The sequence below is a fragment of the Ornithorhynchus anatinus genome, chromosome 12, assembly GCF_004115215.2.
Source record: "Ornithorhynchus anatinus isolate Pmale09 chromosome 12, mOrnAna1.pri.v4, whole genome shotgun sequence".
Classification (NCBI taxonomy): Eukaryota; Metazoa; Chordata; class Mammalia; order Monotremata; family Ornithorhynchidae; genus Ornithorhynchus; species Ornithorhynchus anatinus.
In genome coordinates this window covers 38,557,092-38,584,618 of record NC_041739.1, presented here as the reverse complement: position 1 = coordinate 38,584,618, position 27,527 = coordinate 38,557,092, and the positions used below count along the sequence as shown (strand labels likewise).

The 27,527-nt window shown below is 45.2% G+C and overlaps 1 protein-coding gene across 4 annotated transcripts in view; it reads left to right on the top strand.

The window, feature by feature from the left end:
* The first annotated feature begins 852 nt into the window (after positions 1 to 852).
* The window catches only part of SGMS2 (sphingomyelin synthase 2), a 95,571-nt gene continuing 68,896 nt past the window's right edge, over positions 853 to 27,527 (top strand). The window contains exons 1-2 of one of the 4 annotated variants that reach the window (XM_029076856.2): positions 1,681 to 1,877; positions 26,462 to 26,538. The gene's annotated coding sequence lies outside the window, so the exon portion shown is untranslated. Of the gene's footprint in view, positions 961 to 1,018; positions 1,430 to 1,680; positions 1,878 to 26,461; positions 26,539 to 27,527 lie in introns of those variants that run through there. The other 3 variants (XM_007666761.3, XM_007666762.3, XM_007666760.3) reach the window with 3 other exon arrangements.

Below are 27,527 nucleotides of genomic sequence, written 5' to 3'. Positions count from 1 at the left end.
GTGGAAAGAGCACGGGCTTTGGAGTCAGAGGTCATGGGTTCGAATCCCAGCTCGGCCACTTGTCAGCTGTGTGACTTTGGGCAAGTCACTTAACTTCCCGGCGCCTCAGTTACCTCCTCTGTCAAAGGGGGATTACGACTGTGAGCCCCAAGTGGGACAACCTGATTCCCGTGTCTACCCCAGCGCTCAGAACAGTGCTCGGCCCATAGTGAGCGCTTAACAAATACCAACATTATTGATCCCCATTTGACAGAGGAGGGAACTGAGGCCCAGAGAAGTGAAATGACTTGCCTAAAGTCACCCAGCTGACAGGTGCTAGTGCGGGGATGAGAATCCACATCCTCTGACTCCCAGGCCTGTGCTTGGGACAACTTGAGTGCCTTGTATCTACCCCAGCCCTGAGAACAGTGCTCGGCACATAGTGAGTGCTTAATACAAAATAAAAATAATCACCCCAGTCTTATTTCCGGTGTCCCCCTGCCCCAAATCAGTTCTGAGGGGGAGAGGGAAGGTGTGACCCGCTCAGTGACCCAGAGGAGGGCATGACTAACCCAACCCATCACCCCGGGTGCCAAGCGGACCACTTTGGCTTGCCCCCAGCGCCAGCTCAGCCTCCCGACTCTCTCCAAGGCCGCTCCCTATAAATAAATAATCCCTCCCGGGCCGGCGTGAGAACCCAGGCGTCCCGGATCCCGGCAGGGCAGCCCCTGAACGTGGAAGAGGGAGGAAGGGGGCGGGATTGGATTTCCCAACCCCCGATCCTCCCCGAGCAAACTTTCTCCTCCTGGCCAGCCCCGCGGAGCACTCAGCGCAGAGTGGAAGCGACCCCCCCACCCCCCCCTCCCTGGCCCTTTAAAGGAGGACAAGGGGGAGGGTGGAGATCGCTTTCTTTGAAATCGCACCGGTTTTTCCAGCCCAGCCCCCGCAAAGCCAAAAGGAACAGCGGCGGCAAGCTGCCGGGTGAGTCACTGCTTGGAGAGGGAGGATTGTGGTGTGTTGTGATGTGTGTGTTTGTGTGGAGCGGGATGAAGGGTGTCAGGTGGGGCAGAGGAGGAGCATGCAGCCGGCTGTAAACACAAACCGGAGGAGAAGGAGGAGGAGAAAGGAAGAAGAGCTGCTGGTGAGGGGGGGGGGAGAATTTCAGTGCTGCGCCTTGCGCCCTGCGTTTTGCTGGTCCAAGGACCCGCCCTGGGTCCCAGCAGCATCGGCCTTAAAGGAGGCTCCTCCTGGCCGAGCGGCAACCGGGGAGGGAGGAGGAGAGGTGGTGATTTTTTTTCCCCTCCCTCCCACCACCGGCATTCCCTGCCTCCATCCGCTGGGTTGAGGTGTGTGTGTATGTGTGGGGATTTTTCCTAGTTTGCGTCCTGGCCTTTAAAACCGGTGCAGAAGCTCCTCCGAAGCCCCCTCTCCAACTTGCAACCATCTTTCGGTGAGTCGCTATGGGGAGATTTAGTTCCATTTGCTGAGCGGGGCACACGAAAGGTCAGACAGGGTCAGGGGATGGATGGATGGGTGGGTGGGTGGGTGTCCCTTCTCCCACTGACATTGCAGGAGAGACCCAACCCCCTTTCTGTGATGTCAACGCAGACGGCTGGACACTCCCCGATTTTTTTCCGGTCGAGCAAATGAATCCAGTGCCCGGACCCGTCAGCTGCCCCTAGTCGGGAAATCCTGGCATCAATCGGGGCCTTCCAAAATCCCCTTCCCGGGAGCTGTGACCCATCCCTTCTGGCAGCTGCGAAATCCATCTTTTGCAGGAGACCGTCTGCAGTTAGATCCTAAAATACTTCGAATTAGCTGTGCAGTCATACCGTAATTAGCCGGTCACGTTTAAACACTGAACTTCAAAAGGACTGAAGCCCAATTTAACGGTAAAGGTGCGTTGCCTGAATCCACATCCCAATCCTCAGCCCTGCCCACTGAATAGGGCACTTTAACGAGATCTTTTCTGCGCAGCTGCAGCCCTTTAGAGTTTCACGGTTTAAGTGATGATTTGCTTGTTTTCTAAATACCTACTTGACGTAAGTGTTTTTTGGGGGGAAAAAATTAGTCACTTTGAGGTTTTGGTTGTGTTTTTGTTTTGGTCAAGTGGTTGATGGACCTGCCCCTGAAATCTAGGATGTGTTCAAACAAAGTCAGGTCAACTGTTTTACAGAAAAAAAACTTGGTGAGATGCATGGAGTTTCAAGTTTCATTATACAATGAGCATTGTTTTCGAAGGTAGAATCGAACTGTAGGTTGTCAAAGAGGCTAATTCTTCTGCCTTTGTTGTGTATGTGGGGTGGGGGTGTGTAAACAACAAGTTAATGATAAAACTGTAAATAAGGGAAATATTTTGGGAAGAAGCTGAAGGGTTTTTTCTTAGGCTTCAACTTCGGACATTCTTTTGGAAGGACATATAAGGCTTCCAAGATCCATTTAATGTACTGCTAATGTTGTAGCTTTTTTAGGTATTTTAAGAAAATTTGGTAAATATGTAATTAGTTCATTCAATAGTATTTGAGCGCTTACTATGTGCAGAGCACTGTACTAAGCGATTGGAATGTACACTTCTGCAACAGAGACAATCCCTGTCCAATAACGGGCTCACAGTCTAAACGGGGGTGACAGCAAAGCAAAACAGAACCAAACAAAAACAAGACAACATCATCAAGATAAAGAGAATCAAGGGGATGTACACCTCATTAACGAAGTTGAAGATCTAAAGTAAAAACCTGTCTCTAGCTTACATCCTTTTCAAAGCTCTTACCTTCCTTCCTCTTCACCATCCATGTTTGCACCCTGAATACCACAAAAACTGAGGAACTTTATCATTTAAATCTGAAACTAAAAATAAAGTTCAGACATTATTTTGTGTGACCATTTACAAGGTCTCAATACACCTCCCCACCAAAAAAGACAAAAACAACCCCAAACCCAGGCTTTTTTAGAGAGTGAGAGAGGGTCTGAACTTAAAATGTTGGTCCAGATATTAAAGGATCGCCAAAACTGAAGAAAATTTTGCTCGAGTTGGATTATTGTCGGGACAGAGAAAGGCTTTCCCCCATGGGTTTAAACAATTAATGAAAATCAATTATGAGGTTGAATTAAGATATTAAAATATGCTTGCTTGGGGTTTATTTAACAGTGGGAATTAGAGGCTCAACTCCTTCCACCTGTAAGCTATCAATTTACAGTGCTCTCGTGTGCTCACCCTTTTTTTGGTTCTGTTTTTTTAGAAGCAGCGTGGTTTAGTTGTGAGATCCATTAGTTGTCTCCTGTGTGACCTTGGGCAAGTCACTTCACTGGGCCTCAGTTACCTCATCTGAAAAATGGGGATTGAGACTGTGAGCCTTACATGGGACAAGGACTGACTCGAACCTGGTTAACTTGTCTCAACCCCAAGGCTTAGAACAGTGCTTAGCGTATACCAATTGCTTAACGAGTACCATAATTACTAGTAACAGGTCTCCACTTTTTGATCCTAAAGATAGTCTTATAGTGGGCAGAATTATTTATAAATAAGCTTCTAATCACCGGTTTCAGAATTAAGTGCAGCGCAGTCTTCTGGATTACCAGCTTTATTTAACTTTTGGACTTTTGCAGGGATCCCATCCATGATATTTACATGTTTTTTCCCCAACTAGCCTCTGGCTATTTGGATATGTTTGGATATATTTAGTTGTTTGATTATCTTGTACTCTCTCAAGTTAGTACAGTGCTCTGCACAAAGCAAGCACTCAGTAAATGCCATTAAAGATGATCTTGGATGATAGTTCAAATTAACCAAAATAATTGGACAAGTACCTATTCATGAACACGGATCAGTTGGTGGTATTTGAGGATGTACTGTGTGCTTACTGTACTAAAAACTTGGGATAGTGCAGTAGACTTAATAGACATGTAACCTGCCCACAAGGAGTTTTCAGTCTTGAGGGGAAGCAGACATTATAAATAAATTATGGTTATGTACATAAGTGCTGTGGGGAAATGGTCAAATCCAAATTCGAGTTTGACTATTGACTATCTGATCTAAGATCAGAACCAGTTAGTTTAGATAATTCTACATTTATCAGAGGTTTTTTTTGAGAGTAGTCTAGCTCTAATTTTAAGAAAATTAACTGAAGGAAAACTAAACATACAGGCTTTCCAAAAAGTGGTGAATCTTATTAGCAGTGAGGAAGTTAAACCCTTCTTTGAAGAACTAGGGATGGTGCTGATTTTTACTAATATAAAATGTCATGAATTCCCTGTTGGATAAGTACAGTCTGTAAAACCTGTTCAACTCCAGAGTCACTTTAGCTATTTCAGGTCCTGAGTCTGACAATGAATCTTAATGGGTATTTATCACAAAATAAAGGAGTTATAATCCTTGGCCAAAGAGACACTTTATTTTGGCATTCAGAGCACTTTAGTAAGCTTTTTCCTTAAGCTTAGATGAGTTGCTACACTTCAGAGCACAGTTATTTTATAACCACTTTTTAAAATAATATACACAAATGTTTTTCTGAAGAGGTACTATAATAAAAAAAATCAATCAAAAGCAATTTGTCAGAATAAGGAGTTTCACATTAAAATTACAACTACAGGCTTAGATCCTAACCTACTAATAATAATTGTTGTATTTAAGTATTTAATATGGGCTGGTCACTGTATTTAGCAATGGGGTAGATGCAAGCTAATGAGATTTCACCTGACACTTTCACAGTCCAAATAGAACAGGCATTGAATCCTCGTTTCACAAATGAGAGACCTGAGACCCGGAGAAATGAAGTGACTTGCCCAAGGTCACCCAGCAGACAAGTGGCAGAGCTGGGATTAGAACCCAGGTCCTCAGACTCCCAAGTGAGTGGTCTATCCGTTAGGTCATGCTCCCCTTCTTATGGTCCCGCGAAGGAACCGCTCTGAGAATCAGAAGAACCGGGCTCTAGTCACGGCTCTGCAAGTTGGGAAAGGCCTGCTTGGCTCAGGCTGTAGAAGATTTCTGATTGAAGAATGATGGAAGACATCGTATGAGGTGGGCAGGGCCAGCAGGAAGAATGAAAATTTCAGACTCCCCTGGGCGGTGAAGCCCGCAACAGCTATGAAAGCAACCACCTGCCGGTTGCGTCCAACTTGATTTTGCTTGTATCCACCCCAGCGCTTAATATAGTGCCTGGAACATAGTAAGCACTTAACAAATACCATAATTATGATTTTGGAGCAGTGTAGGCACTCTGCAGTTACGAGGGCTGAAAATGAGTCCTACTCCATTTAAAAAAAATCAGTCGATAGTATTTGAGAATTTACTGTGTTACGGGCAGGGAACATGTCTGCTAATTCTGTTGTATTGTGCTCTCCCAAGTCCTAAGTACAGTGCTCTACACATAGCACTCAATAGGGAAGCAATGCGGCCTACCGGTTAGAGGTTTGGCCTCAGAAGGACTTGGTTTTTAATCTCGGCCACCGCTTGTCTCCTCTGTGACCTTTGGCAAGTCACTTCACTTCTCTGTGTCTTAATTACCTCGTTTATAAAATGGTGATTAAAACTTTGCTCAAAACCCATGTGGGACAGGGACTGCATCCAACCCACTTATCAATTCCAGTACTTAGTATAGTGCCTGGCACATAGTTACTATTATTAATGAGTACCATTGATTGCAGAGCACTGTATGAAGCTTTGGGAAAACACAACACGAAAGAGTCTGTGGGCACAATCGCTACCCTGAAGGAGCTTACACCTTTAGCTACTCATTCATTGCCTTCCGTGAGCCAGCGGGTTTACAGCTGGCTCCATCACCATAATCAATCGCTTAGCCTAGATTCTTGCTCCCAAAGTTTCAGGACCAAAGGTCACCCTCCAGTCTCAAAGAGAGAGTTTAATGTCGCCAACGTCACCTAGCCTATGTAACCTTCCCTCATGCATGACAGAGATTTGGTTTGTTCCTTGACAAGTTAAAAAATATACAGATATAAAATAAATTGACTTCATGATCACTGAAGAAAAATCTATTTTAGATTTTAGTATTGGTTATGTTCCTTATTTTTTTATTTTTAGGCTGAGCCGGCTGGGGGACAACACCCATGTTTCTTTTCCAGCACCTTAGTTCAGTGTTCTGCACACAGTAAGCACTTAATAGAGCAGCAGCGTGGCTCGGTGGAAAGAACACGGACTTGGGAGTCAGAGGTCGTGGGTTCTAATCCCGGCTCCTCCACTTGTCAGCTGTGTGACTTAGGGCAAATCATTTGACTTCTCTGTGCCTCAGTTACCTCATCTGTAAAATGGGGATTAAGACTGTGAACCCCACGTGGGACAATCTCATTACCTTGAATCCCCCCCAGCCCTTAGAACAATACTTGGTGCATAGTAAGCGCTTAACAAATGCCATCATTATTATTAATAAATGCCACACTATTACAAATACTATTAGTACTAAGCATCATTTTTGTGAATAAAACAACTTGTGACAGCAGCCACTTAAATTCTCGGGCCCAGGCAAAATCTTGAAGAGAACTGTGTGTTTTCTTTCCATGTTATAGGAAAGCTTTCAAGCTCAAGACTGTTTTAAAATTTTAAAACTTAGAAATATTTAATCTAAAGTTTTAAATACAAGAAGCTGGAGGCAAAAGCGCTGAGTGGTTCGAGATCGAAGAGAAGGTCTTCTGAGGGAAAGGGATGGTTGGGGAAGAAACCGAAAGGGTGAGATCCAGGTCAAAAGCAGCCAGGCCTAGGTGTGTGGAATTGCTGGGATTCCCTTAGAGCTTCATCTCTGGGAGTGACAGTGATGAATATTGAGGGTAGGAAAGGCCAAATGATGGAAGCTTCCCATTCTGGGCCAATAATGTCTGTTTTTTAATGCTTCCTTCTGCTGTCTAAGCTCTATCCCACCCGTGAATATCGGCGGCTGTCTTCAGGATATACTGACGCGAAGTCGCCTGAATGCCTTCTGCGTGCACACCTTCCTTTCTTCTTTCCCCTCTTTCCCCACTCCCCTCCTACCTTCGATATTCTCTCCAGATTGTGCCTAAATTCAGATGGTCTCCATTGAAAGGAAGGGATATTGGAATTCTATTGGCATTTTGAGGTCTATCCGGCAGATATGCACCTTTATTTCCAACACCAAGATTGAGTAATTATTGCGCCCGTCTTCCCGTCAGGTAGGCAGCCTGTTTCGTTCTCAAGTTTTGAAATATAAAATCACCACCTCTCATGTATGGAAATTATTTTTCATTCGACTTTTCCCAACCACTTGTGGCTTTTAATGCCATGCTCCAAGTGCTCTGTCCACAAAGCATTTCACAATGCTGTACTCGGATGGTTCTAAAGTGAGCTGTCATGGCTGTGAGGCATTAAAGCTACAAATACATAATACTGCTCAATTCCCAGCAGATGCTGGGTAGGTAGTGGAACACAGCTGCTACTGTCCCTAGAGATCTGGTTCTTCTGGGAAAATTATTTGTACCATGGTCTCTACTGTCCCTGAAAATACTGGGAGACATGAAGGATCACAAACACCACTGTCTCAGCAGACGCTGTGAGTCTTTAGGAGCTACAAAAGGCACTGATGAGAAGGTTTATGGAACACAGATGATTCTGTTTTCTGCAATTTGCATTTGCTGAGTTCTTTTACTCTTCTGGACATTACTGCTCAGTAGTTGTTACTCAACATTCATCAATGGAGAGGATAGTGTTTCACTCATTTGTGCCTGTTTGATTTGTCGCTCTTAAGAGTTTTATTATTGTGTGTGTGAGTACACATTCTGAAAGCTGGATGAGAGAAGAATAGGTCCCTTGGTGTAAGTCTGAAGCTTCTTAAACCCTGACTTTTTAAAGTGGTATTTAAGTGATGGCTATGTGCTAGGCACTGTACAAGATGCTTAAATAAAAAATAATCGGATCGGTCTCGGTCAGTGTCGCGTCTAGGGCTCAGGGTCTTAATCCCCATTTTTCAGGTGTGGTAACTGAGGCCCAGTGAAGTGACTTGCCTAATATCAGAAAAATGGTGGAGTGGTAATAGAAGTCAGGTCCTCTGACTCCCAAGCCTACACTCTTTCCACTAGACCATGTTGCTTCTCAATGTAAAGGCCAAATCAAGACAGTAAATGCAATGACCAAGTGTCCTAGATGCTTTGGCACACTGTCAAAAGCTTTTTACTACTCCGAGTTGTGACTTCTTCACCACGTGTCACCTCTTCTAATGTATAAAGTTGGTGTGGGTTTGTCCATATTCAGTGGATCCACTTTATGATCACTTGGTTCTACTACCCAGATAATTCGATTTGAAACTCACTTAAAAAAAATACCCAAGTAGCTATTATTTTGGATCACCAGAAAGTGAATTTATGATCAGAAAAAGAGATGAATATTCATATTTGATTCTAACCTTCAGTGCTTCTGTAAAATTCTCATTTTTCACTAACTTGCAAAAGTCTCCACAATATTGTTTGCAAAATAATTTTGTTTGAAACAACCTCTTGTGGGCTGTGTGACAGCAGACTGTGTAGGTCTTGTAAAGTTCTGACTTTTTAGTTCCCTAAGACTTGGGGCACTTTGGCAATGAGGCAGTGTTGTTTTTTTTTAAAAAAAATTAGTCTTTCCAGTAAATATTCTTGCATAAAGAATTTGTACTTTACCAATCGTGATCACTAAAAAGGATAAAGGATGCTAGCCAATTGTGATCCATTGAAACACTCCACATTGGCATCTGAATGCTATTACGGCTGTCATTGGTTAGTGACTGGCACTCTGAAAAGGACAATTTAAGGGAGAAAATGCTAATAACTAATTACAGATTTTCAAAATTTTAATAGAAAAAATAAAGCAACTGAGATATGAACTATTATTTTTGCATGAGGGTTTTTTCTGAATTGATTTAAATGATTGGTTCTGTTAACTAGTAATTCAGTAAAGGAAATGTGCTGCATTTGATAAAATATTCACTAAGAGATCCAGTCATGGGGAAAAGTGCACCTGAACAAATAAAAAAAAAAAAGCCCTCATTATCAGTTCCTTATGTTCCCCGATCAAAAGGACAAAGTTATAAGCTTTTATTGTTTTTCATTAGATATATTTTCTGAATAGACCCTTTTTAAATAACTGCCTGAAGGCATTCTAGTCTAGTGTGTTCCTACTACATTCAAAAGCAATCGGTTTAAAAATCCAATCTAAGATTTGGGTTCAACCTGTTTTATGTCCTCTTTCCCACTTGTGTGAAACAGGAGCTGGCTGGCTCCTCTCTTTCCTTGTGGGTTTGCTATGAACTACTCATAACAAAATTTCTGAGCTTGGTGTAGGTTTCAAACTTGTTGTTCTTAAAAAAAAAAAAAATAGAATGCTTGATGCAATTATCAATTAACACATGGAATATATTGCACACTTAGTGTGCAGAACAGTGTATTAAATGCCTGATTAAAATGCTTCCCTTGATGTCAAAGTGCTTTTCACTGCTTTTGACATCTTGTTGAATACAACTATTAGACGAAGTCTTGCTCTTTGAGGGTACTCCCAAAAGACATTCTTAGTATTTTTGTGTTCCCAAATCCCTGGCTTTTAAAAAATTTTATTTTTATGGTATTTAAATGCTTATTATGCTCCAGGCACTGTTCCGAGTCCTGGGGTAGAGCACTTGGCTAATCAGGTTGAACGCAGCCCACATCCCACATGGAGCTGAGGCCCAGAGAAGTGAAGCCACTTGCCCAAGGTCCCAGAGCAGACAAGTGGCAGAACTGGGTTTAGAAACCTAGGTCCTGACTCCCAGACCCAGCTCTATCCACTGGACCGCACAGCTTCTCCTCACTTGGCCAGTGTGTCGTTACTTCTTGAGAGAGTCTACGTAGTCAAATCAAAATTAATCAATCATATTTATTGAACGTTTACTGTATGCAGGGTACTGAATTAGTGCCTAGGAAAATGCAACACAAAACTATAATAGATACATTCCCTGCCCACAGTGAGCTTACAATCTAGAGGGGATGTTTTAAAATCCTACCCTTCCTCTAGGAGTCTTTCCCCAATTATTTTTTTTCTTCCCCATTTGTTTCCCCCCAGCTTTTCCCATTAGGGCCCATACATATTTATTCATAGCCAACTGTTGCACTTAGAAGATGCTTCATTTCTCTGTGCATCAATTACCTCACCTGTACTGTAAAATGGGGATTAAGACCGTGAGCCCCACCTGGGACATGGACTGTGTCTAACATTTAGCTTGTGTCTACTTCAGTTTGTAGTACAATGCTTGGCAAATAGCGCTTAACAAATGCGATTTAAAAAAAAAAAAGTGATGGAGTAGTAACATAAGTACATGAGTGCTTCATGGGGTCAATCAATCTCTGATGCTTATTGAGGGCTTACTGTGTGCAGACACTGTCCTAAGCGTTTGGGAGAGTAAAATAATGCTGAGTTGATGGATACATATCTGAGTACTTAAGACCTCAGGTCATGCACAAGTGCTGAAGTGGCAGTTTGGGGATATAAAGTGGGAAAATTTGAAATGTACTGCAACTTTCCAGAGGGGTATACTGTAGGGAGCGAAAAAAAACCCACTTCCAAACAGCTCATTCCAACGCAAGCACCTTTATTTCTACTTCTCAGGTCCCAGCACACGTCCACGGGTCCAGACCCGGAACACGTGTTTCCAGCAAAACTGGTCTTTTATAGCTTTTGTCTATTTACCCAATCCCTCCCCACAGATAGTCACAGTGGTGCAAATCCTCCATGGCCTCCCACTCATTGTTGGGCTGTCAGTCGGGTCCCTCAGCCAGTCCAGTGGTGGTCGCCCTCAGAGTCCGCTCCCTCCCGGAGGGGCACGTCGGGAACCCAGCTCCCGGGGCTCCCTGCTAACGCAAGGCCAGATTCCGGGGTTTGAATGCTGGGCGTAGGAGAGGGGTCAGGGTCATATGGATATCTGCCGGATTCAGGAGTGCAGGGAGGTAGAACCTGGTCTCCCCACCACGAGGTGAAGCATTGGGGAGCGGAAGGGGAAGGGGACATCTGGGGGGCAAGGGGTGTTGGATGGAGACCACGTATTGCTTAACTTCCAAAATCATGGGCCGGGGAAGAAAGAGGTGGAAGGGCGATGGAGCCAAGATTCTGATCTCTGAGGAGAGGGGGAAATGGGTTCCTTCCCTGAGTAATAATGATAATTGTTATTTGTGAAGCGCTTACTATGTGCCAAGCTCTGTTCTAAGCGCTGAGGTAGATACAAGGTAATCAGCATGTCCCTCATGGGGCTCACAGTCTCAATCCCCATTTTACAGATGAGGTAACTGAAGCACAGGGAAGTTGAATGGCTTGCTGAAGCAGCTTGGGTTCTCGGTGAGGTGCATGTGCCTACCGAAGCAGCAGAGAAGCAGCATGGCTCAGTGGAAAGAGCACGGGCTTTGGAGTCAGAGGTCATGAGTTCGAATGCCAGCTCTGCCCCTTGTCAGCTGTGTGACTGTGGGCAAGTCACTTAACCTCTCTGTGCCTCAGTAACCTCATCTGTAAAATGGGGATTAAGACTGTGAGCCCCACGTGGGACAACCTGATTCCCCTGTGTCTACCCCAGCGCTTAGAACAGTGCTCTGCACATAGTAAGCGCTTAACAAATACCAACATTATTATTATTACTGAAGGACAACCCTCCTGTGCCTCCACCCCCACCACAGCAGCCCGAGCGCTTGGCTCAGTCCACAAACCTGCCCTCTTTCACAGCCACATCCCGGACCCGGCTCCTTCGCCTCCCTGTCACCCACCAATTCTAGGGCCAACCAGACATATCACCAAGTGGGTGCCTTTCCAAAGTGGGACCCAAAATGCCCCAGAGTACCTTACCCACTGTACGAGACAAGACTGGGGTGGTGCCTTCCCTGGGGATCACCTTGGGTTTTTGCTGGGTCTTTGCCTGTCAGCCTTCCCACTTTTCCAGAGCTCATTGTGGGCTGGGAATGTGCCTGTTTCTTGTTCTGTTTTACTCTCCCAAGTGCTCAGCACACAATAAGCGCTCAATAAATACGATTGAATTAATGGCAAGAGCAGGTCTAGGACACTGTGAGTTCTTCCCACTTGAGACCTGGTGGGAGTAGAAGGGAGCATTTCCATTTGTCCTCCTGCTATACCCAAGGGTGCCCCTGAATTCCATCACTCGGGATGAATAAAGGGTGCAAGTCAGGGTGGCGAAGAAGGGAGTAGGAGAAGAGGAAAGGGGAGTTTAGTCGGGGAAGGCGTCTTGGGGCTGCGCCTTCAATAAGGCTTCGAAGAGGGAGAGAGTAATGGTCTGTCGCATAGGAGGAGGGAGGGAGTTCTGGGCCAGAGGCAGGATGTGAGTGAAAGGATGGAGGTGAGGTAGATGAGACTGAGGTCAAGTGAGAAGGTTAGCATTAGAGGAGCTAAGTGTGCAGACTGTAGTAGGAGAGTAGAGGTAGGAGGGGGCAAGGTGATCGAGTGCCTTAAAGCCAAGGGTAAGGAGTTTGTGGAGGTGGATGGGCAACCACTGGAGGTTCTTGAGGAGGGAGGGGAAACAGCCTGATGGTTTTTATGGAGCATGGAGCCTGATTAGTCATCGGGATGTGTTTGGATCTCAGTTGCGTCCTTGTGCCATCCCTAGCCACCAGCATGGGACTCTGTGCGGCCTGTTTGACTCTTAGCAACTACCCGGTAAATCTATTCCAATGCCCAAGAAGTCCCCCCTTACCCCTTCTTAATTCTCTAAGACTTCTCTCTCCTGAGGATAGAGGGAGGAGACCACGACCGGAGGGAATGTGACTTCAGAAGAGCTTCCGCTCTCCCCGGAGTTAGTCTTTTGGATTCGAGGGGAGAGGGAGAGCTTGTGAGCAAAGAGTTGGCATCCGAAGAGTCAGAACGAGCCACGGTGAGTAGGCTAGTTTGGGAAGAAGAAAGTGTGTGAGCTGGGGTGGAGCAGACAAGAGTGGAGAGGGAGTTGATCGAGTGCCTCAGAGCCAGTGGCTGGCGGTTTCTGTTTACTACGGAGAGGAATGGGCCAAAGATTCATTCAGTGGTATTTATTTGAGCGATTACTACGTGCAGTGCACTGTACTAAGCACTAGGAATGTACATGTAGCAGCAGCTTTCTCCATTCTTTGTCGAGAGGATCTGTGGATGGAATCTCATTATAATATTATTAAGAGCGGTAATATTGTATTATATGCTTACTATGTGTCAGGCACTGTTCTAAGAGCTAGGGTAGATAGGAATTAATCGGGTCGGACACCGTCCCTGTCCCACACGGAGCTCACATCCTAAGTAGGAGGGAGAACAGGTATTGAACCCCGTTTTACAGATGAGGGAACTGAGGCACAGAAAAATGAAGTGACTCACCCAAGGTCACACAATATACAAGTGCCAGAGCCGGTAATAGCACCCGAGTTCTCTGACTCGCACGTCCCGGCTCTTTCCATTGGGCCGCACTGCTTCTCATCTAGCCACTAAATCCTAGTTTACAAACCCCTGGCTGATGGTTATTCCGAATCGCCAGGGCGGAGGAACCGCCTTCTGTATCTTCTGCATCACATCGAGCCCTGTCATTCTTGTGGAGAAATTGCGTGGCTCATCTGAATGCTGCAAAGGTTGCATCTGAATGCTGGCAAGGTTGGTGGTGTTAAGCAGACAAGCCTGTAAATGCTGCTTTGAAAGGCTTAGTAAAATAAGCCAAGCCGTGCAATGAAAAACCCTAGAAATAGCTCATTTAGCTCAAAGAGCGATTGCCTAGGGTGAGCTGCTGTGTCAGGTAAATAGCAGAGTGTATCGATCAAATAAAAAAACAACCAGGCCCAGTGTAATAAAGTTCCATATTTGGAGTCTCCTGAGTGAGAGTAGAGATCATTTTTACTAATTCTTTTCTATTGCCCCAGGTGCTTAGTACAGTGTCCTGCATTCAAAGTAGGTGCTCAATAAAAGTAATAATAATTCGGGTATTTGTTAGAGCATACTATGTGTCAAGCATTGCAGTAAATGCTAGAGTAGATGCAAGATAATCAGGGTCTGATTCAGTCCCTGTCCCACTTGGGGCTCACAGTCTAAGGCGTGGGAAAGCAAGTATTCAGTCCTCATTTTGCAGATGAAGAAACGAAGCGGAGAAAAGTGCAGTGACTTGGCAAAGGTAACACTGCAGGCAAGTGATAGCCCTGGGATAAGAATTCGGGTCCTCTGACTCCCCCAGGCCCCTCACTAGACCACAATGCTTCCCAATCAAATACTATTGACTGCTTCCCCTCAGCAGAGAGAAATGTCCTGGGGTAGAGCACAGACCTGGGAGTCAAGGACCTGGATTCTAAACCCAGCTTGGCACTTAACTGCTGTGACCTTGGGCAAATCACTTCTCTTCTCTGTGCCTCAGTTACCTCATCTGGAAAATGGGGATTAGCACCGTGAGCCCCATGTGGGACATGAACTATGTCCAACTTCATTCACTTGCGTCTATCTGCCTGGCACATAGGGAGCATTTAACAAATACCATTTAAAAAGAAAAGTCCCACAAAACCTATTCTGGGTCTTTGTAAACTATCCAACTACACCTCGCTCATATTCCTCCATCTTCCTACTCTTGAAGGATTTTTATAAAACCACTGAGTGCCTGTCATTGCCTACCATGAGAAGAAGTCTGATGTAGTGGATAGAGCATGAGCCTGGGAGGGAGAAGGTCATGAGTTCTAATTCCGGCTCTACCGTTTATCCGCTGTGACCTTAGGCAAGTCACTTCACTTCTTGGGCCTCAGTTACCTCATCTGAAAAATGGGAATTAAGGCTGGGAGCCTCATGTGGGACAGGGAATGGTCCACCCCAATATTCTTGTATCCACACCAGTGCTTAGTACAGTACCTGGCACATGGCAAGTGCTTAACAAATACCATTATTATTATTACCAGGATCATGCTGTTTCACTCTCGTTCCACCGAAACCTGTGAAAGAACTTGGCCTCCTTGGAACAAACTGGGGAAAACCGTGATTTTCCTGCTCATAGATACTGTGTATAGTATTGCTTCCCACTGATCCTTGTCTTGGAATAGATGTAGAGTTCCAGTGATTCGTCTCCTCTCAATCAATTTTTGGCTTGAAACTGATCTCTTTCCCTTTCAGTTCACCCTCCAATTCACTTGTTTTCCACGTAAATGTTGTTCTTCTACTGCAATACTTCAATTACGGAAGCTGCTGAGGAGATAAAGTGTCAGTAACAGGATTATGGCTTCAGGCCATGTCCCACCTCTGGCCTGGAACACCCTCCCTCCTCAATTACTACAGACAATTACTCTCCTCCCCCTTCAAAGCCTTACTGAAGGCGCCTTTCCCGACCTAAGCCCTCCTTTTCTCTTCTCCCACTCCCTCTGCATCACCCTAACTTGCTCCCTTTATTCATCCTCCTCCCAGCCCCACAGCATTTACGTACACATCTGTAATTTCTATTAATGTCCCCCCCTCTAGACTGTAAGTTTGTGGGCAGGGAAACTGTCAGTTGTTGTACTCTTCCAAGCGCTCAGTATAGTGCTCTGCACACAGTAAGCGCTCAAATGCGATCGAATGAATGAATAAATGAAAGCCAAAAGGATTCAAGAAAACTGGTATGGAAGTGTTCTCCTGAAACACCCATTCTGTTTTCTCGTAAATAGGCCCAGGGATAAAATGGAGTCTGTGTGTGTGTGTTTGGGGGATGGTGAGGGGAGAATGTGCAATTGTATATGTGTAGCTTGGATATTTCTAAAAATTTTTAGGAGTGGCTGGTCACCTAAAGGAGCACTGAACCATTCCTTTCCAGCCCCTTAAATCCTGAGGGAGGGGAATGTGTCACATGCTTAAGTGTTTATGGGTTAAGGTCTCAAGTTTTAGGTGAGACTTTAGGGAGAGAAATAGTGTGGTAAATTCTTTCTCGTGAAGGTACTTTTAAAACACCACTCTCTGGAAGAGGAATGTTTAATATATTTCATGTTTGCATGACACATTTTCCTTGGAAACGCTGAGCAATATATCTATTCTGGTTCTTGCCACTTTGAACTCTGGTTTGATGGGAAACAAGGAATTTAGAATACTCACTTTTTTTTCCTTAGTGTCTACTTGGGGGGTGGGGGGGGGAACAAAATTTAGACAATTATAAAGAAAACAGTGGATTCATTATGTACAGTGAAATCCAAGTAGATCACAAATACTCAAAGAGCCTTTCTTAGAGGAAAGGAAGAGTAACTGCTATTAGTCTCCTAAAGTCACTGTCGTTGGTGACTGTTGGAAAAGGTGCCATCGCATGATGGTATTGAGAATATCATGGTATTTATAAGTCCATTCCAGGGGACAAGCACTGGGATGAGTGCTAGAAAGTAGATCAAGTCTGACCTCATGCAGACAGTCTGGAGGGGGACAGTAGAAAGGTCATATTGTGAAAGTAGTGAATGAAAGAATGTTAGTTTACTTTTTGGTTGCACATAAAACATGCTGTATCGTGAAACTTTTGGAGGGTAACTTTATTCCATTAAGGTGAAGCACCGTGGCTCAGTGGAAAGAGCCTAGGCTTGGGAGTTAGAGGTCTTGGGTTTGAATACCAGCTCTGCCACTTGGCAGCTGTGTGACTGTGGGCAAGTCACTTAACTTCTCTGTGCCTCAGGCACCTCATCTGTAAAATGGGGATTAAGACTGTGAGCCTCACGTGGGACAACCCGATGACCCTATATCTACCCCAGCGCTTAGAACAGTGTTCTGCACATAGTAAGCGCTTAACAAATACCATCATTATTATTCTGGTACTTTCAGTAAGACTGTAGATTGTAAGCTCCTCATGGGCAGGCAGCGAGTCTGCCTGAAGGCATACCTTCTCTAAGAGGCTGTCCCAACTAAGCTCTCCTTTGCTCTTCTCCCGTTCCCTTCTGCATCACCCTGACTTGCTCCCTTTATTCATTCCCCCCACCCCCAACCCCACAGCACTTATGTACAGAGCTGTCATTTATATTGAAGTCTGTCTCCCTTCTAGACTGTAACCTTGTTTGGACAGGGAATGTGTCTGTTATATTCTTATATTACACTCTCCCAAATGGTAGAGTGATCTGCATGCAGTAAACGCTCAATAAAAATGATTGTTTTTTATTGTAAGCCCGTCAGAGGGCAGGGACTGTCTCTATCTGTTACCGATTTGTAATAATAATGTTGGTATTTGTTAAGCGCTTACTATGTGCCGAGCACTGTTCTAAGCACGGGGGTAGATACAGGGTAATCAGGTTGTCCCACGTGGGGCTCACAGTCTTAATCCCCATTTTACAGATGAGGGAACTGAGGCCCAGAGAAGTTAAATGACTTGCCCACAGTCACACAGCTGACAAGTGGCAGAGCCGGGATTAGAACCCATGACCTCTGACTCCCAAGCCCGGGCTCTTTCCACTGAGCCACGCTGCTTCTCTACATTCCAAGTGCTTAGTACAGTGCTCTGCACATAGTAAGTGCTCAATAAATACTATTGAATGAATGAATTCTGTTATATTGTTCTCCCCTAAGCACGAGGTACAGTGCTGTATATTCCCTGCCCCCAGCGAGCTAAGAATATAAAGGAATGGAGGGGCTGGAGAACCATGAGTAGATCGTTGTTACTGGTTAGCAGCTCCACTCAGAGACATGAACTCTCTGCTAATGGAAGTTCTGGGATTTTTCCAGCAGCTCCCTTCTTGGTAATAATAACAATTATGGTATTTAAGTGCTTACTATGTTCCAAGCACTGTTCTAACCACTGGGGTGGATAAAAGGTCATCAGGTTGTCTCACAAGGGGTTCACCCCATTTTACAGATGAGGTAACTGAGTTCTCGAGGTCACACGGCAGACAAGTGGCGGAGCCAGGATTAGAACCCACGACCTCTGACTCCCCAGCCTGTGCTCTTTCCACCAGTAGCTAATAGAAAGTCAACTGGAGCTCTCTAGTGAAAGGTGGGCATGGGAAGTGCTTAGTACCATCCTCTGCACACAGTCAGCACTCAATAAATACGTTTGAATGAATGAATATCCAAGCAGGACCAACAACCTTGACCCCTCTACGTGGCTGAAAGGAACCCATCCTCTAGATAGAGAATAGAAGATTAATATAGGTTTTTTTTTTAATTGGTTCAGATGAAGAACTCCAATATATCCAAGCAAGGTTTTCCTCCTATTTAGACTGCGAGCTCTGTCTCCCACCTGAAAAACCTGTATCTATCCCAGCGCTTAGAACAAGTATCATAAAAAATAATAATTGGGGTATCTGACCTGTAGACTAAGATCCTCCTGTAGTTAATCAGTCATACGTATTGAGCGCTTATTGTAGTATTTGTAATGATAATTGCGGTATTTGTTAAGCAGGCTGGAGGGTGGTGGGGGGGATACAAGCAAGTCAGGTTGGACATAGTCCCTGTCCCACGCCAGGCTCACAGTCTTGATCCCCATTTTACAGATGAGGTAACCGAGGCACAGAGAAGTGACAACTTGAAGGTCACCCAGCAGACAAGTGGTGGAGCTGGGATTAGAACCCATGCCTCGCCTGACTCCCAGACCCGTGCTCTATCCTTTTAAGCCACGCTACTGTGTGCAGAGCGCTGTACTAAGTACTTGGGAGGGTACAGTAAAACAAGGGAGGGGAGTCAATAGTATTTGATTGGGAAGCAGTGGGGCCTAGCGGGAAGAGCATGGGCCTGGGAGTCAGACTAGCAAGGATTGTGTCTACCAACTATATTGTATTGCACTTAGTTGAGTGCTCTGCACACAGAAAGCATTTGTTATGATCGAATGATTGATTCATCAGGTGTTTACTATGTGCCAAGAACTGTTCCAAGCAGCGGAGTAGATTCAAGACAATCGGATTGGATACAGTCCCTGCCCGACATGGAGTTCGTGATCTATGGGATAAGGAGAACAAGTATCTTCTCCCCGTTTTACAGATGAGGAAACTGAGGCACTGAGAAGTGAAGCCACTTGCCCCAGGTCACCCAGCAGACGAGTGCAGTGTCGAGATTTGTATCCGTGCCCCCTGGCTCCCAGGCCCGTGCCGAGATTAGAATCCATGCCCCTTGCCTCCCAGGCCCGTGCTCTTCCCACTAGGCCATGTTGTTTTTCAACTATAAAAGTGGGGAGAGGGAGTTGTGACTAACACGTAAGGAGTGAAAACCTGTCCCCTAAACTGAGGAGCGACTTGTGATGAAAATACACAACGGCACTGCATTGCAAATGCAGCGTCAGACTAGCGAATGACTCTAATGGTAAACCTCGTGAAGAAAAGTGTATGGCACTTAACATGGAGCGATAAACATTTCTTTTGGAATAAAGCCATTATCTCTCAGCAAAATCAGACACGGTCGTCTTGACAGATGAGTTTAATTTTCAATTTTTTTCTTTCCCATGGTGGATGAGCCTTTTCAGACACGGTACTGGATGCTCCCGAGGGGATCCCGGTGAAACGCCACTTGGGGGATGAGTCGGGCTTGCTGCTAGGTGGGGCTCCTTCAGACTGTTATTTTGCAAATGTCTGAGCCCGGCATTTGTGGTTAAGGCGTGTGTGGTGAGGCTAGAATGAGAGAATTTCATTGACTGAGGCTTTCAACTCGAGCTTTCTTTTAGCATCAAAGCATAAATGGCGTCTCCCCGTATAATCGTGACTAATACGCGTGTGGAATGCAAAATCCAGTGGTCCTGCCATTTTGAGATTGCAAATTAAACCTTTCGAATCCTGAACAGCAAGCTTAGATTCTCAGATACTGTTATTTTCCCTACACCATAGGCAGTATATAATAATCTCTATGTTTAGAAGTCTTAAGTACATGGAGAATAAAAACAAGTTCAGGTTAGTTGTGTGTCGTGGGTGAGTTTACACGAGTACCTACACCCATCACTTTATCTTTCCCAGAGGGTGTTCATTCGCAGTCTTGAGCGTTCTATTATTATTTCATCTCTCGGCTCTCCTATTGACCCTATTGTTCTGGGAATCAAGACTACTGGGCGCTTATCAATCAGTCAGTGGTATTTATTGAGCGCTTACTGTGTGCAGCACTGTATTATTATTATTATTCAATATTATTTATTGAGCGCTTACTATGTGCAGAGCACTGTACTAAGCGCTTGGAATGGACAAATCGGTAGCAGAGACAGTCCCTGCCCTTTGCCGGGCTTACAGGCTGAATGGGGGAGACAGACAAGAACAATGGCAATAAATAGAGTCAAGGGGAAGAACATCTCATTAAAACAATAGCAAATAAATAGAATCAGGGTGATGTACATCTCATTAAAACAAAATAAATAGGGTGATGAAGATATATACAGTTGAGTGGACAAGTACAGTGCTGAGGGGATGGGACGGGAGAAGGCGAGGAGCAGAGGGAAAAGGGGAGCTCAGTCTGGGAAGGCCTCTTGGAGGATCACTTACTATGTGCCAGAAACTGTCCTAAGCGCTCAGGTGGGTACAAGCAAATCAGGGTGGACACAGCCCCTGTCTCACATGGGGCTCACAGTTTCAATCCCCATTTTACAGATGAGGTAACTGAGGCACGGAGAAGTGAAGTGATTTGCCCAGGGTCATACAGGAGACCTGTGGTGAAGATTAGGATTAGAACCCAGGTTCTCTTACTCCAGGTCTCTATCCACTAAGCTACACTTCTGCTGTACTAAGGTCTTGGGAGAATACGATATGACAGGGTTGGTAGGTGCATTCTCTGCCCTCGGTGAGCTTACAGTCTTGAAGTTCTAGTCTTAGTTCTACCTGCTAGAGATCACTGGTGAAGTTTTCTTGCCTGAGAACCACCTGTCTAGTGGTGGACAGGCCCAGCAAAAAAATCCCTAAAAACGGTGGGCTCACTGGAATAGTGGAGATCACCCCCAGGAGACCCCAAGCCAGCTAACTACTGGATTTTGGTGCTGGATGCTGGAACGCTATAGGCTGTAAACTCGTCCCTCTAGGGAATGTCTGCCGGTTCTGCATCATCTGTACCCTTCAGTCTGTGACCCTTGGTCACTTGATATGTGCCCCGGCCCCACATCACTTACGCACGTATCTTTAAATTACATGTTATCGATTGCTCATTTATTCACATTAACATCTCTCTCCCCCTCTAGACTGTAAGGTCATTATGGGCAGGGACTGTGTCTGCTAATTCTGTTATACTCTCCCTAGCGCTTAGTACAGTGCTCTGCACATAAGTGCCCAAGAAATACCATTGTTTGGATTGAATTCCATTATACCGTACTCTCCCAAGTGCCTAGAACAGTGCCCTGCCCATGGTGAGTGCTCTAGACTGTAAGCCCATCAGTGGGCAGGGACTAGTCTCTATCTGTTGCCGATCTGTACATTCCAAGTGCTTAATACAGTGCTCTGCACATAGTAAGAGCTCAAATACTATTGAATGAATAAATACCATTGATTGATGGGATTGCATTGGCAGCATTCTCTGGACACTTGAGTCCCAAGAGGGTCCTACTTGTAGAAAGACAAAACAAAACTTTTTTTGCTTCCAACTGGTCCGTCTTGCTTGTTGCAGCCAACCTGTCAGATGGGGATGCTTAGTGCAGTGCTCTGCGCACAGTAAGTGCTCAATAAATACAGTTGGATTGAAAAAATGAGTGGCACAAGCCACAAGCAGTATTGGTACTCTCTCCAGGCCCACAACACTTACAAACATATCCTTATTTCCCCTATTCATTTCTTCTCATGTCAGTCTTCCCCTGTTAGACTGAAAACTCCATGTGGGTTGAGATTGTGTATACCAACTCTATTACGCTGTACTTTCCCAAGCACTTAGTATGGTGTTCTGCACAAGTAAACACGCAATAAATGTCACTGATTTATTTCCATCTTGTGGGTTCTTGATCCCAACGCAGTATGGCTTAGTAGAAAGAGCGCAGGCCTGGGAGGCAGAGGACCAGGGTTCTAATCTGTGTTCCACCACTTGTCTGCTGAGCAAATCACTTTACTTCTCTATGCCTTAATTACCCCATCTATAAAATGGGCATTAAAACTATGTGTAAGACTGTCCAGCCCGATTATCTTATGTCTAACCCAGAGCATAGTACACTGGCTGGTACACAGACCTTAACAAATACTTTTTTTTTTTTTTTAAGTCCCAGAATGAAGTCCTGTCCATAATTTCCAATGGGTCACTATCTCAGATCTCTGGGTTGATTTTATTTTGATTTTGCATTTCCCTCAAATTATCTTCTAGAGTTCCAGGTTTTTATGTTTCCATGCCTCAAAAGTTGTTGAAGAGTGAATTCATCCCTCTGAAAACCAGTTATGGCTGTATCCATTTTCTCCTCCAGATATATCCTTCTGTATATCTTTAAGAACTGGAAGAGCCTGAGAAATTTCCCAGCTGTCTGCCCCCCCCCCCCCCCATCTTTTGCCATAGCTTTTACAGGACCTAAAACCACCTATTGACCCTCTCAGGGTCAAACTTGGAGAGTTTCCAGTACTCTACCAGTACAGTACTGGTTTCCATCCATAATCTGCTCCAAGTCAAAACTCCCCGGTGCTGGGCAGCAGCGGCGTGGGAGAGAGTCGAGGGCAGAGACCCGTTTATTGCGTGGAGGGAGGCAGTGGTAAACCACTTCCCCATTTTTACCAGGAAAACTCTATGGGTCCAGAATGATTGCAAATGGAACTGGGGCGTTCTGGAGGGAAGTGTCCTTACCGTCGTTATGGGTCAGACACGACTCGACAGCCTAAGACGGCAAGAGAAACCACCTATCGAGTAGTTTTCACAAGCGATAAGGTGCCCTGAGCAATTTTCTCTCATAGCTTTTGGTATTTCTGCGGTAGTGATTGATCTCGGGCTTAGTCTGTACTTTCAGTTGTGTTTCTGTGACTTGAGCTGGTTTATAAGGTAGGATTACTGTCAGACAGTACTTTCAACAGAAGAGAGTAATATGTCCTTCTGAGCGGCAAAGATTAGTATGTTAAAAGGCGGGACTTGAATGTTTCAGATTGGAGCTGTAAATAGACTTTTATTTCATAATTCATTTCCCCACTACCGTCCTTTTTGTTATGATTATGTTAAGGAATAGCTTAGTGGAGATTTTGCCTGGAAATCGTGGTCACCAACAAGGGTGGACTGTTTTCAGTCGACCAGTGGATTGTACTGAGTGCTTACAATCTGCAGAGCACTGTGTCGAGCGTTTGGGAGAGTACAGTAGAATTAGTAGCCGTGATCCTTTACCTCGAGGAGTTTGTCAGTCGGGTTTATTAAATAATAATAATGTTGGCATTTGTTAAGCGCTTACTATGTGCCGAGCACTGTTCTAAGCGCTGGGATAGACACAGGGGAATCAGGTTGTCCCACGTGAGGCTCACAGTTAATCCCCATTTTACAGATGAGGGAACTGAGGCACAGAGAAGTGAAGTGACTTGCCCACAATCACACAGCTGACAGGTGGCAGAGCCGGGAGTCGAACTCATGACCTCTGACTCCGAAGCCCAGGCTCTTTCCACTGAGCGACACTGCTTCCCCTTGAGCCATGCTGCTTCCCCTATTGAACACTTACTTATTGAACACTTATTGAACGCTTACTTATTGAACATTTACTGTGTGCAGAGCACCGTGGCAATAATAATTATGGTATTTAATGTTTACTAATCAATCAATAGTATTTTTTAGCACTTACTATGTGCGGAGCACTGTTGTAAGTGCTTTGGAGAGTACGGTACAAGAGAATTAGCAGACATGTTATGAGTTCATAGTCTCAAAGGGAGTTTAGTGTCAAGCACTGTGCTAGTGAGCTTTAGATTGTGAGCTGGGGACATGTCTACCTAGCGCAAAGCACACACTAAGTGCTCAAACGCTGCTGCTGCTGATAAGTAATAATCAGATCGGATCCAGTACCTGTCCCACATGGGGCTTATAAAGGGGGGAGAACGGGTTTTGAATCCCCATTTTACAGAGTAGGGAATTGAGTCTAAGAAAAGTTGAGATTTGCCCGAAGTGGTAGAGCTGGGGTTGGAACCCAGCTCCTCTGACTCCAGGCCCTTGCTTTATCCATTCGGTCATTTTGCTGCTTCAAATGTGAGAGCTAAACTGCTTTCCTGGCTACAACTATCACCTCTGCCCAGGTAACTCCCAGACTGCCTTGCCAGCCTTGAGACCACACACTTTCTCTGAAATCTCCCATTTCTTCCTGCCTCCATGATATCTGATGATGATAAATAATTATCTTGTACTTGTTAAGCGCTTCCTAAGTGCCAAGCACTGTTCTAAGTGCTTCCTCTCTGGGGTAGATACAATTTAATCTGGTTGGACACAACCCCTGTCCCACATGGGGCTCGCACTCTTATCCCCACTTTCCAGATGAGGTAACTGAGGCACAGAGAAGTTAAGGGACTTGCCCAGGGTCACACAGCAAATGGAGGATCTGGGGTTAGAACCCAGGTTCCTCTGACTCCCAGGCCCCATGCACCTTGATTCTATTTATTTGCTCTTGATTCTATTTATGTGCTATTGTTTTAATGAGATGTTCTTCCCCTTGATTCTATTTATTGCCATCGTTCTTGTCTGTCCGTCTCCCCCGATTAGACCGTAAGCCCGTCAAAGGGCAGGGACTGTCTCTCTCTCTTGCCGATTGGTACATTCCAAGCGCTTAGTACAGTATTTTGCACATAGTAAGCGTTCAATAAATACTATTGAATGAACGAATGCTCCATCCACAAAGCCACACTGCTCCTCAGGTTCAGGTTGATGGGCGCGTGCTCATATTCCAACTCAGTTGCTAGTGGGACTGTGAGCCATTGAGACTGGAGTGACAATGACGAAGCCCATTAGAGAAGCCGCACGGCCGAGCGGAAGAAACGCGGGTCCGGGAGTCGGAGGCCCTGGGTTCTAATCTCAGCTCCCCCACTTGCCTGCTGTGTGACTTTGGACAGGCCACAGGCCACTTACCTTTCCTGGGCCTCAGTTTCCAACCTTTGCAAAATGCTCTCCCCTCCTACTTAGATTATGAGACTCATGTGAGACAGACTGCGTCCAACCTGAGTAGCTTCTATCTGCCCTCGCGCTTAGTACGGTCCTTGGCACATAGTTTTTTAACCATCAATGTTATTTAAAAAAAAATAAAGAGGAAGGGCCAGAGTTATCATCTCCTCTTATTGGCCACCCTCTCTGTCACTGGCCTGAAGTACTCCTCCCCTTAGCATTATGTCCAAGTCACCTCCTCCTACCCCCTCACTCCCAGAAAGAACCAAAATAGAAATGAACCAAAAGAACTGCCGCTGGAGCGGTTGTTTTCCTCGACCCTTCCGATACATCCAGCCCCAATCTGGCATTCCCAGAAATGGTAGTGATCGTACCTGAACCTTTTTCTTTGCTTCCCCTTCCTCTTCTCCCTCCTCACCTCACCACCAGCCTCGTCCGCCCAACACACAGCACACCTCGACTTGGAAGTGGAAAAAAGAAAACCATCTACTCCCTGAGTGAACACAGACGCTGCCCTGGGTTAGCCTCACCGAACGCGTGACGTTCTTTTGTCAGTCGAGGGGAAGGAGTTCTCCGGCTTGGGTGTTTCGGTCTAAAGTCGCCTCTGGTATGATGGAAACCTCAGTTGGGAAATTTGCTACCGTACCCGGATCCCGTGGGAAATATGGTGATTGAAATGGCATGATTTCATAAATATTTACTGGGTGTAGGTTGGAATGAGACAGCGACGAAACTGTCAGCTAAAAAGAAATGCCTCGTGTGGTGTTATTGAAAGCTGTGTCTTTGGCGTAATATCTTGGCTAAACCCCAGTTCAGTAAGTACATCCTGTCTCCCTAAGTCCCCCCGGCAGTTTGGTTTGGAGAGAATGATGGCTTTGTTTCTTCCTCCTCACCTGTGTTAAGGGTATTATTCTGTGCCGGTAAACAAGTGACCTGCTCTATTTCAGCAGTGAGCACCGCGAATCGGATATGGCTCTCTGTTTCCCCATCTGCTCACCAGCCACCATTCTCGAGCGTGGCCTCCCCCCACCAAATTTCACTTTCTTCTTTTTTTAATAATAATAGTAATGGTGGTATTTAAGCGCTTACTATGTGCAAAGCACCCTTCTAAGCCCTGGGGGGATACAAGGTGATCAGGTTGTCCCGCATGGGGCTCAGTCTTAATCTCCATTTTACCGATGAGGTAACTGAGGTACCGAGAAGTGAAGTGACTTGCCCAAAGTCACGCAGCTGGAACCCATGACCGCTGACTCCCCAGCCCGGGCTCTTTCCACTGAGCCAGGCTGCTTTTAGTGTAAAGAGCATGGGCCTGGGTTTCAGAGGACCTGGGTTCTAATTCCACCAATTGTGAGCTGTGTGACCTGAGGCAGGCCACTCCTCTTCTCGGTGCCTCAATGACCTCATCTGCAAAATGGGACTTAAGAGTGTGAACCCCATGTGAGACCGGGACTGTGTCCAACTTGATTTGCTTGTATCCACCCCAGCGCTTAGTGTAGTGCCTAACTCACAGTAAGCGCTTAACAAATACCTCAATCATTATTACTGGCACATAGTAAGCACTTAACACATACCACTATTATTATGATTATTATTATTAACAATTCCGCTCTATTCTTGTTTTTTTAGCATGAACAGTCAGCTGTCAGATGGTAGAAAGGAGGGCCTAGGAGATTATCCTATACATTGTCATTCTTAGTAACATCGTAAGTAGTTTGAAATTTTATTTTGCTTTTCTTCCTTGAACCTGTCCCATTTGTCCCTTGAGGGGATTGTGTAATGTGAAACAGCATCTTTTAAGGGGCTAAATTTACATTTATAGGTAAGCGTATTTTTACTTTCTGATGTCCTGGGTCTAAAAAGAAAAGGTTAATTCAGGTGGGTTTTTTTTCCTTTTATTGGTATTTGTTAAGCACATACTATATGCCAAGCCCTGTCCTAAATGCTGCGGCAGATACAAACTAAACAGGTTGAGTCCAGTCCGTGTCCCACATGAGGCTCACAGTTTTGATCCCTGATTTAGAGACAAAGTAACTGAGGCATAGTGAAGTGATTTGCCCAAGATCACACAGCAGATGGGTGGTGGAGCCAGGATCGGAACCCAGGTCCTTCTGACCCGGGCCCATGATCTACAATAAGAATAGTAATAATTATGGTATTTGTTAAGGGCTTACTATGTGCCAGGCACTGTACTAAGCACTGGGGTGGGTACAGGCATATCAGGTTGGACCTAGTCCCGGTCCCTCATGCGGCTCCCAGTCTTGGTCCCCATTTTACCTATAAGATAACCGCCCAAGGTAGGATATGGGTGAGGGATTAGTGGTAAAAATAGCAGCAAGGCATAGTGGGTAGAGCGCAGGCCTGGGAGTCAGATGGTCATGGGTTCTAATCCCTGCTCAGCCACTTGTCTGCTATGTGGCCTTGATCAAGTCACTTCATTTCTCTGTGCCTCAGTTTCCTCATCTGGTAAAATGGGGATTGAAACTATGAGCCCCACCTGGGACAGGGACTGTGTCTAACCCAATTTGCTTGTATCCACCCCAGGACTTAGTATTGTGCCTAGCACATAGTAAGCATTAAACAAATACCATAATTATCAGTATTATTATTATTATAAATGTGATCAAAGCCCAATGAGTAGATTGGAGTTGGAGGTGTGTGAGCTGTGTTGTAGTAGGAAATCTCTGAGGTAAAG